The sequence below is a fragment of the Schistocerca americana genome, chromosome 2, assembly GCF_021461395.2.
Source record: "Schistocerca americana isolate TAMUIC-IGC-003095 chromosome 2, iqSchAmer2.1, whole genome shotgun sequence".
Classification (NCBI taxonomy): domain Eukaryota; kingdom Metazoa; phylum Arthropoda; class Insecta; order Orthoptera; family Acrididae; genus Schistocerca; species Schistocerca americana.
In genome coordinates this window covers 373,853,428-373,865,750 of record NC_060120.1, presented here as the reverse complement: position 1 = coordinate 373,865,750, position 12,323 = coordinate 373,853,428, and the positions used below count along the sequence as shown (strand labels likewise).

The following is a 12,323-nucleotide window of genomic DNA, read 5'->3' as shown; positions in this document are numbered from 1 at the left end:
TCTCTCACTCTCTCTCTCTCTCTCTCTCTCTCTCTCTCACCGTTATTTTTACAACAAACAACGTAGTATAATGCGAACTGTACAAACTTCGCTAATGTCACCTGATAGAGAACTCGATAAGGTTTTACCATCTCTCTCTCTCTCTCTTCCAATATATCGAAAACAAATTAATACCGTCTGTGTTTGGACATCGAGCATATATGGTGAACTCATTAAATATACACGTACTGTTCCGTTGGAGCTGGTGGTCAGTGGCCAACTACAAATACCTTGCAGAACGGTTGCTGCATGCTTTTTAGCTCTCTGCAGTGTCTCCACTGATTTAATGGGAATAAATGGAAGTTGACTGCTGTCTTGAATACTTTTACTTCCTTCTGGAGCTCCTCAATGCATAAACCACATGTTTCTTCTTCCGTTTCTTCTTCTTTTTAACCACTGACTGTATCACAACAATAGACTCAAATGTGTCAGGATCATATCTGCTGTACACCAATAAAGAGTGTTAACCTCCTCAGCATGCATGCATCTAGAGATATCGTGTGTAACTGGATGAGTTACTAAGATTGGTATGGAACAGTCTTCCCAGAATGGCAGTTACAGTATAGGAATGATAATACCAGACTACATCACTGGCGTCAGACGATTGTGCCAGTTTGAAACATGTGTTAAACTCTTCCGGAAAACAAAATATCGAAGTTTATTGATTTCGTGGAAACCAGCTCGTTTTGTTCCTTCACAAGACGTCGAATGTAGCGTGTATAGTGTCCTTCTTGTGGTCAGTTCCAATTTAAATCTGAGACAGTGTTACTGGAAGGGATGATTATAGACACAGGAATAGTTTCAAGATGCGTAGAGACACCACCTACAGTTTTGCATAGGATCCACAAATGCGAAAATACTGTGTGGCTCCCATGTACATAGGGAGAGATGGATAATCGTAGTAAAGTCTTACTGAATTTATAAAGTGTTTTGCCTAAGGAACGTAGTTTTTGCAGCTGCTGTCTGCTGACGGCTATTTCCTACACTAAGAAACAATATTTGTGTTATGTTACATAGGCAGTGTAAAAGGTTCACTTTATGTCCACCTGTATGTTTTATGGAAGGGCGCGGTTTAGCAATGATACATAAATTTATAATCATGCTGGAACGTTATAGGCTGAGAGCATCACGACATCGACGTGATGCAACGTTTTGCTGACGTGACAATTCGCTGAGAGTGTAATCTGGAACTCAACTTGAAATGCGTTTAATTATGGAAAAGCTTATGAATTACGAAAATTGATGGAAAATACGTAAAACTGAGGTAAATACGACAAAAGTATGTCGGAATGAGGGTACCTACATGCTCTTCTGGATGTATGAAAATAATTCTATTCCTCCAGCGGTGCGACTGACAACTGGTGGTGCATATTATCCGTACTCTTTGAGTTTAGGTCCTGCAGATTACGTCCTTGTTCCACACTCGGTTATGCATTGTAAGCTATAAACATGAAAGACGCAGTGTCCAAGGATCTCGAGGTTATGATGTCCACCTCTAGGGACACCTGAAACAGTGATCATATGCCTGCGTGCAATATGCACCACCAGTATGATGAAACAATGCTCTTGGTCTCTTCAGAAACGGAACACCGAAATATCTGCTACTCAATCACTGTGGAACATCACTTTAAAAGTAGACATCATCACATTCAGAGAGCTATTTGAAACTTTGCTCAACGTTGCAAGCTCTTCCAGTTTCCGTAAGTTGAGGTGTCTTACACATTATTGTCAATAAGAAACACCACCTCTGTTGCTTCTTTATTTTAGCCATCCTATATGTTGTGTGAGCAGCTTACCTTACTCCATGTGATACCCAGAGTTCTGTGAGAGAAGATGTCATTGATAGTCTACAGGATATTACCTTCCTACAGCTATTTTTTTTTTTTTTATGTAGGCCACAGCGAATTCTTCTCCTGTGCCAACCTCTTCTTGCCAGAGTAGCACTTGCAAAGTATGTCCTCAGTTATTTGCTGGATATATTCCAGTCCCCCCCCCCCCCCTTATGAACCATGGACCTGGCCGTTGGTGGGGAGTCTTGCGTGCCTCAACGATACAGGTAGACCTACCGTAGGTGAAACCACAACGGAGGGGTATCTGTTGAGAGGCCAGACAAACGTGTGGTTCCTGAAGAGGGGCAGCAGCCTTTTCAGTAGTTGCAGGGGCAACAGTCTGGATGATTGACTGATCTGGCCCTGTAACACTAACCAAAACGACCTTGCTGTTTTGGTACTGCGAACGGCTGAAGGCAAGGGGAAACTACAGCCGTAATTTTTCCCGAGGGCATGCAGCTTTACTGTGTGATTAAATGATGATGGCGTCCTCTTGGGTAATGATGATGGCGTCCCCCATTCGGATCTCCGGGCGGGGACTACTCAGGAGGACATCGTTATCAGGAGAAAGAAAACTAGCGTTTTACGGATCGGAGCGTGGAATGTCAGATCCCTTAATCGGGCAGGTAGGTTAGAAAATTTAAAAAGAGAAATGGATAGGTTATCGTTAGATATAGTGGGAATTAGTGAAGTTTGGTGGCAGGAGGAACAAGACTTTTGGTCAGGTGAATACAGGGCTATAAATACAAAGTCAAATAGGGTAATGCAGGAGTAAGTTTAATAATGAATAAAAAAATAGGAGTGCAGGTAAGCTACTACAAACAGCATAGTGAACGTATTATTGCGGCCAAGGTCGACACGAAGCCCACGCCTACTACAGTAGTACAAGTTTATATGCCAACTAGCTCTGCAGATGATGAAGAAATTGATGAAATGTGTGATGAGATAAAAGAAATTATTCAGGTAGTGAAGGGAGATGAAAATTTAATAGTCGTTGGTGACTGGAGTTCAAGAGTAGGAAAAGGGAGATAAGGAAACATAGTAGGTGAATATGGATTGGGGCTAAGAAATGAAAGAGGAAGCCACCTGGTAGAATTTTGCACAGAACATAACTTAATCATAGCTAACACTTGGTTCAAGAATCATGAAAGAAGGCTGTATACATAGAAGAACCCTGGAGATACTAAAAGGTTTCAGATAAATTATATAATGGTAAGACAGAGATTTAGGAACCAGATTTTAAATTGCAAGACATCTCCAGGGGCAGATGTGGACTCCGATCACAATCTATTGGTTATGAACTGTAGATTAAAACTGAAGAAACTGCAAAAAGGTGGTAATTTATAGAGATGGGACCTGGATGAACTGAAAGAACCAGAGGTTGTACAGAGTTTCAGGGAGAGCATAAGGGAACAATTGACAGGAATGAGGGCTAGTAGGTATCCTTGGGTAACAGAAGAGATACTGAATTTAATTGATGAAAGGAGAAAATACAAAAAGGCAGTAAATGAAGCAGGCAAAAAGGAATACAAACGTCTCAAAAATGAGATCGACAGGAAGTGCAAAATGGCTAAGCAGGGATGGCTAGAGGACAAATGTAAGGATGTAGAGGCTTATCTCATGAGGGGTAAGATAGATACTGCCTATAGGAAAATTAAAGACACCTTTGGATAAAAGAGAACCACTTGCATGAATATCAAGAGCTCAGGTGGAAGGAGTATATAGAGGGTCTATACAGGGGCGATGTTCTTGAGTACAATATCATGGAAATGGAAGAGAATGTAGATGAAGATGAAATGGGAGATACGGTACTGCGTGAAGAGTTTGACAGAGCACTGAAAGACCTAAGTCGAAACAAGGCCCCGGGAGTCGACAACATTCCATTAGAACTACTGACAGCTTTGGTAGAGCCAGTCCTGACAAAATTCTACCATCTGGTGAGCAAGATGTATGAGACAGGTGAAATTCCCTCAGACTTCAAGAAGAATATAATAATTCCAATCCCAAAGAAAGCAGGTGTTGACAGATGTGAAAATTACCGAACTATCAGTTCAGTAAGTCACAGCTGCAAAATACTAACGCGAATTCTTTACAGACGAATGGAAAACCTGGTAGAAGTCGATCTCGGGGAAGATCAGTTTTGATTCCGTAGAAATGTTGGAACACGTGAGGCAATACTGACCCTACGATTTATCTTAGAAGAAAGATTAAGGAAAAGCAATCCTACGTTTCTAGCATTTGTAGACTTAGAGAAAACTTTTGACAATGCTGACTGGAATAATCTCTTTCAAATTCTAAAGGTGGCAGGGGTAAAATACAGGGAGCGAAAGGCTATTTACAATTTGTACAGAAAGCAGATGGCAGTTATAAGAGTCGAGGGACATGAAAGGGAAGCAGTGGTTGGGAAGGGAGTGAGACAGGGTTGTAGCCTCTCTACGTTGCTATTCAATCTGTATATTGAGCAAGCAGTAAAGGAAACGAAAGAAAAGTTCGGAGTAGGTATTAAAATCAATGGAGAAGAAATAAAAACTTTGAGGTTCGCCGATGACATTGCAATTCTGTCAGAGACAGCAAAGGATTTGGAAGAGCAGTTGAACGGAATGGACAATGTCTTGAAAGGAGGATATAAGATGAACATCAACAAAAGCAAAACGAGCATAATGGAATGTAGTCGAATTAATTCGGGTGATGCTGCTGGTATTAGATTAGGAAATGAGACACTTAAAGTAGTAAACGGGTTTTGCTATTTGGGGAGCAAAATAACTGATGATGGTCGAAGTAGAGAAGGTATAAAAAACATACTGGCAATGGCAAGGAAAGCGTTTCTGAAGATGAAAAATTTGTTAACATCCAGTACTGATTTAAGTGTCAGGAAGTCGTTTCTGAAAGTATTTGTATGGAGTGTAGCCATGTATGAAAGTGAAACATGGAGGATAAATAGTTTAGTCAAGACGAGAATAGAAGCTTTTGAATTGTGGTGCTACAGAAGAATGCTGAAAATTAGATGGGTAGATCACATAATTAATGAGGAGGTATTGAATATAATTGGGGAGAAGAGGAGTTTGTGGCACAACTTGACTAGAAGAAGGGATCGGTTGGTAGGACACGTTCTGAGGCATGAAGGGATCACCAATTTAGTTCTGGAGGGCGGCATGGAGGTTAAAAATCGTAGAGGGAGACCAAGAGATGAATACACTAAGCAAATTCAGAAGGATGTAGGCTGCAGTAGGTACTGGGAGATGAAGAGGCTTGCACAGGATAGAGTAGCATGGAGAGCTGCATCAAACCAGTCTCAGGACTGAAGACCACAACAACAACAACAACAACAACAACAACAACATATTCCAGTCTCTTCTTTTTCTACAGTTTTTGCCATCCAAAGCTCCCTCTAGTGCCAATGAAGTCATTCTTTAGATGTCTTAGCAGATATCCTATCATTCTCTCCCTTCTTCTTGTCAGTGTTCTCCACATATTCCTTTCCTCTCCACTACTGCACAGAGCCTCCTCATTCGTCGCCTCCACCTAATTTTCAACATTCATGTATAGCATCGCATCATGAACAGTTCGATTCTCTTCTGTTCCGGTTTTTCCACAGTCCATGTTTCACTACCATACAATGCAGTGCTCCAAACGTACATTATCAGAAATTTCTTCCTCAACTTAAGACCTGTGTTTGATACTAGTAGACTTCTCTGGCCAGAAATGCCCGTTTTGCCAGTGCTAGGCTGCTGTTGATGTCCTCCTCACTTCGTCCATCATTGGTTATTTTGTTGCCTTAGTAGGAGAATGCCTTAACTTCATCTACTTCATGACCGTCAATACTGATGTTAAGTTTCTCGCTGTTCTCTTTTCTGCTGCTTCTCAGTGCTTTCACCTTTCTTCAGTTTACTCTCAATCCATATTCTGTACACATTAGACTGTTCGTTCCACTCGGCAGATCATACAAGTCTTCTTGACTTTCACAGAGTAAAGCATGTCTATCAGCGAATCATTTAATTGATATCCTTTCACTTTGAGTTTTAATTTCACTTCTTTCCTTTAGTTCCATCATTGCTTCTTCAATGTACAGATTAAACGATAGGGTTAAAACTGTATCCCGGTCTTACACCCTTTTTAATCCGAGCACTTCGTTCTTAGTCTTCCACTCTTACTATTCCCTCTTAGCTCGTGTACACATTGCACATAACCGATATCTTCCTATAGCTTTCCCCATATTTTTTCAGAATTTCGAAAATCTTCCACCATTTTACGTTCTTGAACACCATTTCCATGTCTACAAATTCTATGAATGTGTTCTTATTTCTCCTTAGTCTTGCTTCTGTTATCAAGTGCAACGCCAGAATTGCCTCTCTGGTGCCTTTACCTTTCCTAAAGCCAAACTGATCATCATCCATCACGTCTTCAATTTTCATTTCCATTCTTATGTGCATTATTCTTGTCAGCAACATGGATGCATTAGCTGTTAGGCTGGTTGTGCGATAATTCTCGCACTTGTCAGCTCTTCCAGTGTTCGCAATTGTGTGGACGGTATTTTTCCGAAAATCAGATGGTATGTCGCCAGACTCATACATTATATGTGAAGATGTCCGAAAGAACGAATACCATTGGTGACCGTGCAGTTCGTTAAAATGAAATAATTAAATAAATACAATGAAATGAATCCACTTAACTGCATACAGGCGTTGATATACGTCAACGGGGACAGTTGAAGATGTGTGCTCCGACCGGGACTCGAACCCGGGATCTCCTGCTTACATGGCAGACGCTCTCTCCACCTGAGCCACCGAAAACCCAGAGGGTAGTGCGACTCCAGGGACTTATCTCTGGCACGCCTCCCGTGAGACCCTCATTCCAACTTATTGTCCCGCACTATATTTGTAGTGCCCTGCCCATTACCGTCATTACTCGCGGCTTTACCGATTCCCGTAAGAGTTCGGGAAATGTGTGTGCATCCGCACAGAAAATGGGCAAATGGCCAGTGAGACTTATATATATATATATATATATATATATATATATGTTCTTTCGGACATGTTCGAAAGAACAGATCCACACGCAGACGTTATTTTTTTCAGTATATCAGAAGTGGGAGACCATCCTGTCAACAAAAACCCTGACGCCATTACTCTGTCATATTTCTAGCGTAGGAATCATAGGAATATGATAAAGGAAATTATGCCATGTAGCTGGGGGCATAGACAATCATTCGATAGCATTAAATTGTAGCTGTTATGTTTCTGAATTTCTTTGTGCAGTCCGTGTATACTAGGCATGACTGTGAATTTCCTCGTGTATGTTAGGTGCTGTTTTTATCATTGTGATAGCTTCCTTCCTAGACAATGACGGGTGGAGGGCTAGACAGTGTTGTAACTTATGGAACATCCCTGTCGAATCGTCATGGGGTTTTGGGTCTGTGACTTGGCAGGGGACAACTCTTAATCGTCAAAATTAGGTGGATTCAAATGCTATATATCGAAGACTGGACGGTTCGCGAGAATTCGACAGGTAAGCGATGCTCTGACAAGGGCAGAGTACAGAGATCAGCTCTATACCGCTGCTTCTAACTGTTGTGGGCAACTCTCTCATACGTCTCGCCATGTGACTGAAATGAGAAAATTAGGGGCTAATACGAAGATTTCCACCGAACAGCAGCAGAAGTTCCCTCTTTTTTTTCTCGATAAATAAGAGATAATATTGTTCCGCGAGTTTTGTGTGCCTATAAATTGGTGGACTGAGACCCACCACGTTAGCTGAGAGCCCTAATGGGCTGCTTCGTGGACTCGGGTAGGCGCGCCGTCCCCGGATCGAATCCGCCCGGCAGATTAACGACGACGGTTGGTGTGCCGACCAGCCTGGATGTGGTTTTTAGGCGATTTTCCACATCCCCCTAGGTGAATTTCTGGCTGGTCCCAACGTCCCGCGTCAGTTACATTGCATACAGACATCTGGACACTTTCGCATTATTCCATGGATTACACTAGTCGCAGACATTTGGGGTACACTAATTCCGTCCTGGGGGGTACGGGGTGGCGGCAAGAAGGGCATCCAGCCACCCCTTAATCCAACATTGCCAAATCCGATTAACCAGGCCGACCCTGCGCACCTGTGGGAAAAAGGCACAAGCAAAAGAAAGAAAGAAAGAAAGAAAGAAATGGGTGGGCTGACATCTTAATACGCAGACTAAATTTACATTTACATCCATATGCTTACTTCACAAACCATCGTACAGTGCATGGTGGAGGGTACTCTCTACCACTTTCAGTTATTTCCTTTCCTATTCCACTATCAATAGAGTGAGGAAAGAAGACTGTCTCTATGCCTTCATATAAGCTCTAATTTCTCGTATCTTATCTTCGTGATCCTTATGTGAAATGTATATTGGCGGCAGTAGAAATCTTCTGCAATCAGCTTCAAATGTCAATAATCTAAATTTTATCAATAGTGTTACTCAAAAGGAACATCGTCTTTCTTTCCAGACTTTCCCATTTGAGCTGCCTAGAAAGTGTACTCCGACTGCAGAAAAAATTACTTACATTGGAAATTGACACTCATGATCGCCGGTCAGTGTGGCCGAGTGGTTGTAGGCGCTTCAGTCCGGAACCGTGCCGCTGCTACGGTCGCAGGTTCAAATCCTGCCTCGGGCATGATCTGCGTGATATCCTTAAGTTAGTTAGGTTTAAGTAGTTCTAAGTCTAGGGGGATTGATGACTTCAGATGTTAAGTCCCATAGTGCTTAGAGCTATTTGAACCATTTTTTGACACTCATGATCAATTTAATTAATTGTGTCAATCGATTTGATGTCAATGACGTGCCGCTAGGACGGTGGGGTTGTAAGCGAGGTCCTGTAAATTATTAGGTATGTCTAACCACAAGAGGAGGATAAATTTGAATTGGGGAATTATGATTTAAATGCACTGACGAGAATATCCGACTGTAAGGGGCGAAAGACTCATGGCGTAAACAGCTGCACAATATAGCAATGCGACGGTTCTACTGGCTTTCCTGTATTGTACAAACAGCGTAGCCAATACGGCTTTGACATCATGTATACTCAGGAAGTCCTCTCATTCATTGTCTCTCTTAAGTATATTATTGTCCGCAGCTCGTGGTCGTGCGGTAGCGTTCTCGCTTCCCACGCCCGGGTTCCCGGGTTCGATTCCCGGCGGGGTCGGGGATTTTCTCTGCCTTGTGATGACTGGGTGTTGTGTGCTGTCCTTAGGTTAGTTAGGTTTAAGTAGTTCTAAGTTCTAGGGGACTGGTGATCATAGATGTTAAGTCCCATAGTGCTCAGAGCCATTTGAACCATTTTGAAGTAGATTATCACTTGTTTTTTGTTGCACTATTGACTGTGATGTCTGTTACAGTACACAAACCCATATCAGTGATGTTTTTCCAAGACTTTCGCCTCTCGGAACGCTGTTGATTATCACATAGTGCTGGACGCCTACACTTTAAAAACACTTTTTTTAGTGACTGTAGCTAGGATGCAGCATCTTCCAGAAACGCTTATTGAAAATACCTGCTGTCTGTTCTCGAATTTGATTGGCTGGGAGACCCAAATGTCAAATAATTTCGTATAACTGAGGAGAATCGGGACGTGTAGCCGGTATGTATGTGGACATAGCATAATTTTTTCGGTTGCTATACACATAAAAACGATAATTGTACTGCTCACCGGACATTTGTATTTGTTGGGCGTGAGGTTACTGTGGTCAGTCTTCCGACATGTGCAAAGAGAATCATTTGACAAGGAAGTGAACAGACTATGTCCGGCCCTAAAGGAGTTACAGGTTCTTCTATTGTTACGTGGAAAACTGCGATTTCAACAAATGTCTAGCGATAAGGAGTGATTCTTCTAGCGCTTAGCATTTACTCAGAGCTGTTAGCGGTTGTGTGTTTTATTCAGTCTATTTGCGGTATACGTATTATGCACAGGTTTGTACGTTTATTAGCGATTATATATATATATATATATATATATATATATATATATATATATATATATATATATAATCGCCACAACGAATCCTTAGCACTGTTATCAGAGCTGGACATCTGGTCTGACGTTAGTGTCAACAGAAAGCTAGTGCTTCTAACCACCTCTTAAATGCTGTCACAACTGCGCAAAGGGTGGTCATCACCTGACGCTTTGTTGAGGGATTAGCGCGACTTCCGCTCTGTGCGCCTCACAAGCCAGCCCTGTGTATGGGTCTCTCTCACGAAACACCACGCGCGGGAATATGCGAGGTGGCTGGCACGGCTGCTGTTCACAGCTTGTCTGCCCTGCGGTCGGTGCAAAGACGCAATCGGTAGTTTTCTTTCTCTAGATATGCTCACAAGGGAAACTCCCCATCACTCCCCCCCCCCCAGCCTATACTGGTGCTGGTGAAAGGGGGTGATGGCACAAATATTGACGTTACACTAGTAACGTCAAATCTTGTAACCAAAGTAAAAGATTGGACTGCATGGGACCAAATTACCACCAGCGACCAAAACCTAATAACCTTCTCCTTGGGTGATAGGGAGTGATAACAAGACTGATTAGGACCGCTTAGCGAGGGGGTGCGACGTACCGACATTTCCAGAAGGAGACGAAAATGTAGGAGAGTACGCCGATGAACTGGTGAAGCAGTTACCAGGGCGGTGAAGGCAGCTGTGCCAACCAGGAAGAGAGGCGTTGCGGCTTTCCCATCACCATGGTCAGCCGAACTGGGACAGATGCGCCAGTCAATAAGAGGAATAGGAGGTACTACCAGCGGAGTGTCGTATGGGAGAAAAAGCAACAGAGTAGTTATGGACAGTTTCAACAGGAGATAAGGGCAGTTAGGCTTAGGAGCTGGGAGAAGTACGTTCAAAGCCCATTATATACTGTCCCATGGGCGTCCCGTACAAATTGGTACGGGAAAAAGTAAGATCACCGATGGTGTTGTCCACCGTCAGGGATGGGGGCCAGATGACGTAAACTTGGCGAGAGAATGCCGAGCTCCTCCTCTGGGCCCTGTTGCCTTACGACAGAGAAGAGGATGACTCAGAGACACAAAGACAAATCAGGATAGAGAACCAGCAAGCCTATGAGAACAATAGCACAGTCTACCCCTTCTCCTTAGAGGAGGATGCTGCCCAAATAAGAGCCCTTATAAAGGACAAAGCTCCTGGCTCAAACGGCATTACAGTGGAGGTGGTGCAATTCCTCGCCCCCCAGTTGGTGGCGCCTCTCACTATGTTTTACAATGATTGCTTAGGGCTCAGAAAACTCTCCTCCACCTGGAAAAAAGCAAATGTTGTGATAATTAAGAAACGTCCAGATAAAGACCCGAGAGAAGCTAAGTCATACAGGCCCATCTGCTTACTGGACCTGCTGGGGAAACCTGTTGAGAGTCTGCTGGCAGACAGACTGATATCACACCGCGTACTGTGTGAGATGAATGACAGACAATCGGCGTCCGACGCAGTCGCCCTCGTGGCGTAAGTCTGTGACAGCCCCGCACAAGTGCATCGTCGGTATCATGGTGGACATCAGTGGCGTATTCAACCTGTGGTGGACTTCGCTCTTCTACTGCTTGCGGGAGGAGGAGTGCCCTGGGCCACTATATGGCTGCCTTACGAACTATTGTGAGGAAAGGCAGGTCTGGCCATCGTCCCATAGCGCGAAAAAAAAATAACAAAGGGGTATCCACAGAGTTCTGTCCTGGGACCACTCTTTTGCGACGTTAACATGAAACCTCTCTTGGACAACTTAAAGAACAGTAATTATGTGCTAGAGCTGGAAGTGGAAAGAGCCATACCCATCTTGACCACTTGGTGTCGTAGAGGAGCCTAGCAAGTCTACGTATTTACTATTAAAGAAACAACTTATAAGAATAGACGACTCACCAGTTCTTCGGCGTCGCGCGGCCCGATATCTAGGTGCAGTCGTCGGTAAGAGGTGGAACTATGCAACACATACTGACAATGTAACACAGAGGTTGCTGGAAACATCCAGCAACTTAATCGGGATCGGTCATAAACGTTTCCACCTGCCACCGAACCTGATAAAGCTATATCACAATAGTATCCTAACTTCGATTGCAGGATATGAGTCAGGGGTCTCGGAGCACAGGCTCACGAGGGTCATGCCCATCATGGCCGTAAGATGGGTGCAGCGAAACATGCTTCTGCGCCTGCGCGTGGCAGGCTCCTGGTGGGGGGGAGGGGGAGGGGCACTGCTAGTATTAATGGGGCTCTGTCCCCTTGATATAAAGATTAGAGAACAGGCGGGCTGGTAATGGGTGAAGAAAAAGAAAAGGGAAAAAATAGGTCAGATAATGGGAGTAAACGTAGGAGATAAATCCGGAATTAAGACAAAGGGTGGGGGGGGGGGGGAGGAATTATGGCAGGAGCAGTGGGACAGTGACGAAACGGGGTGGGCTGCCAAATGTCCGGGAGCATTTACAGCTTCGATACTTTAAACCAAC

At 43.5% G+C, this 12,323-nt stretch overlaps 1 non-coding gene across 1 annotated transcript; it reads right to left on the bottom strand.

Moving 5' to 3' along the window:
• Positions 1-6,584: 6,584 nt before the first annotated feature.
• Positions 6,585-6,659, bottom strand: Trnat-ugu. Its single transcript has one exon. It is a non-coding gene; the product is annotated as a tRNA-Thr (tRNA).
• Between the last annotated feature and the right edge of the window lie 5,664 nt (positions 6,660-12,323).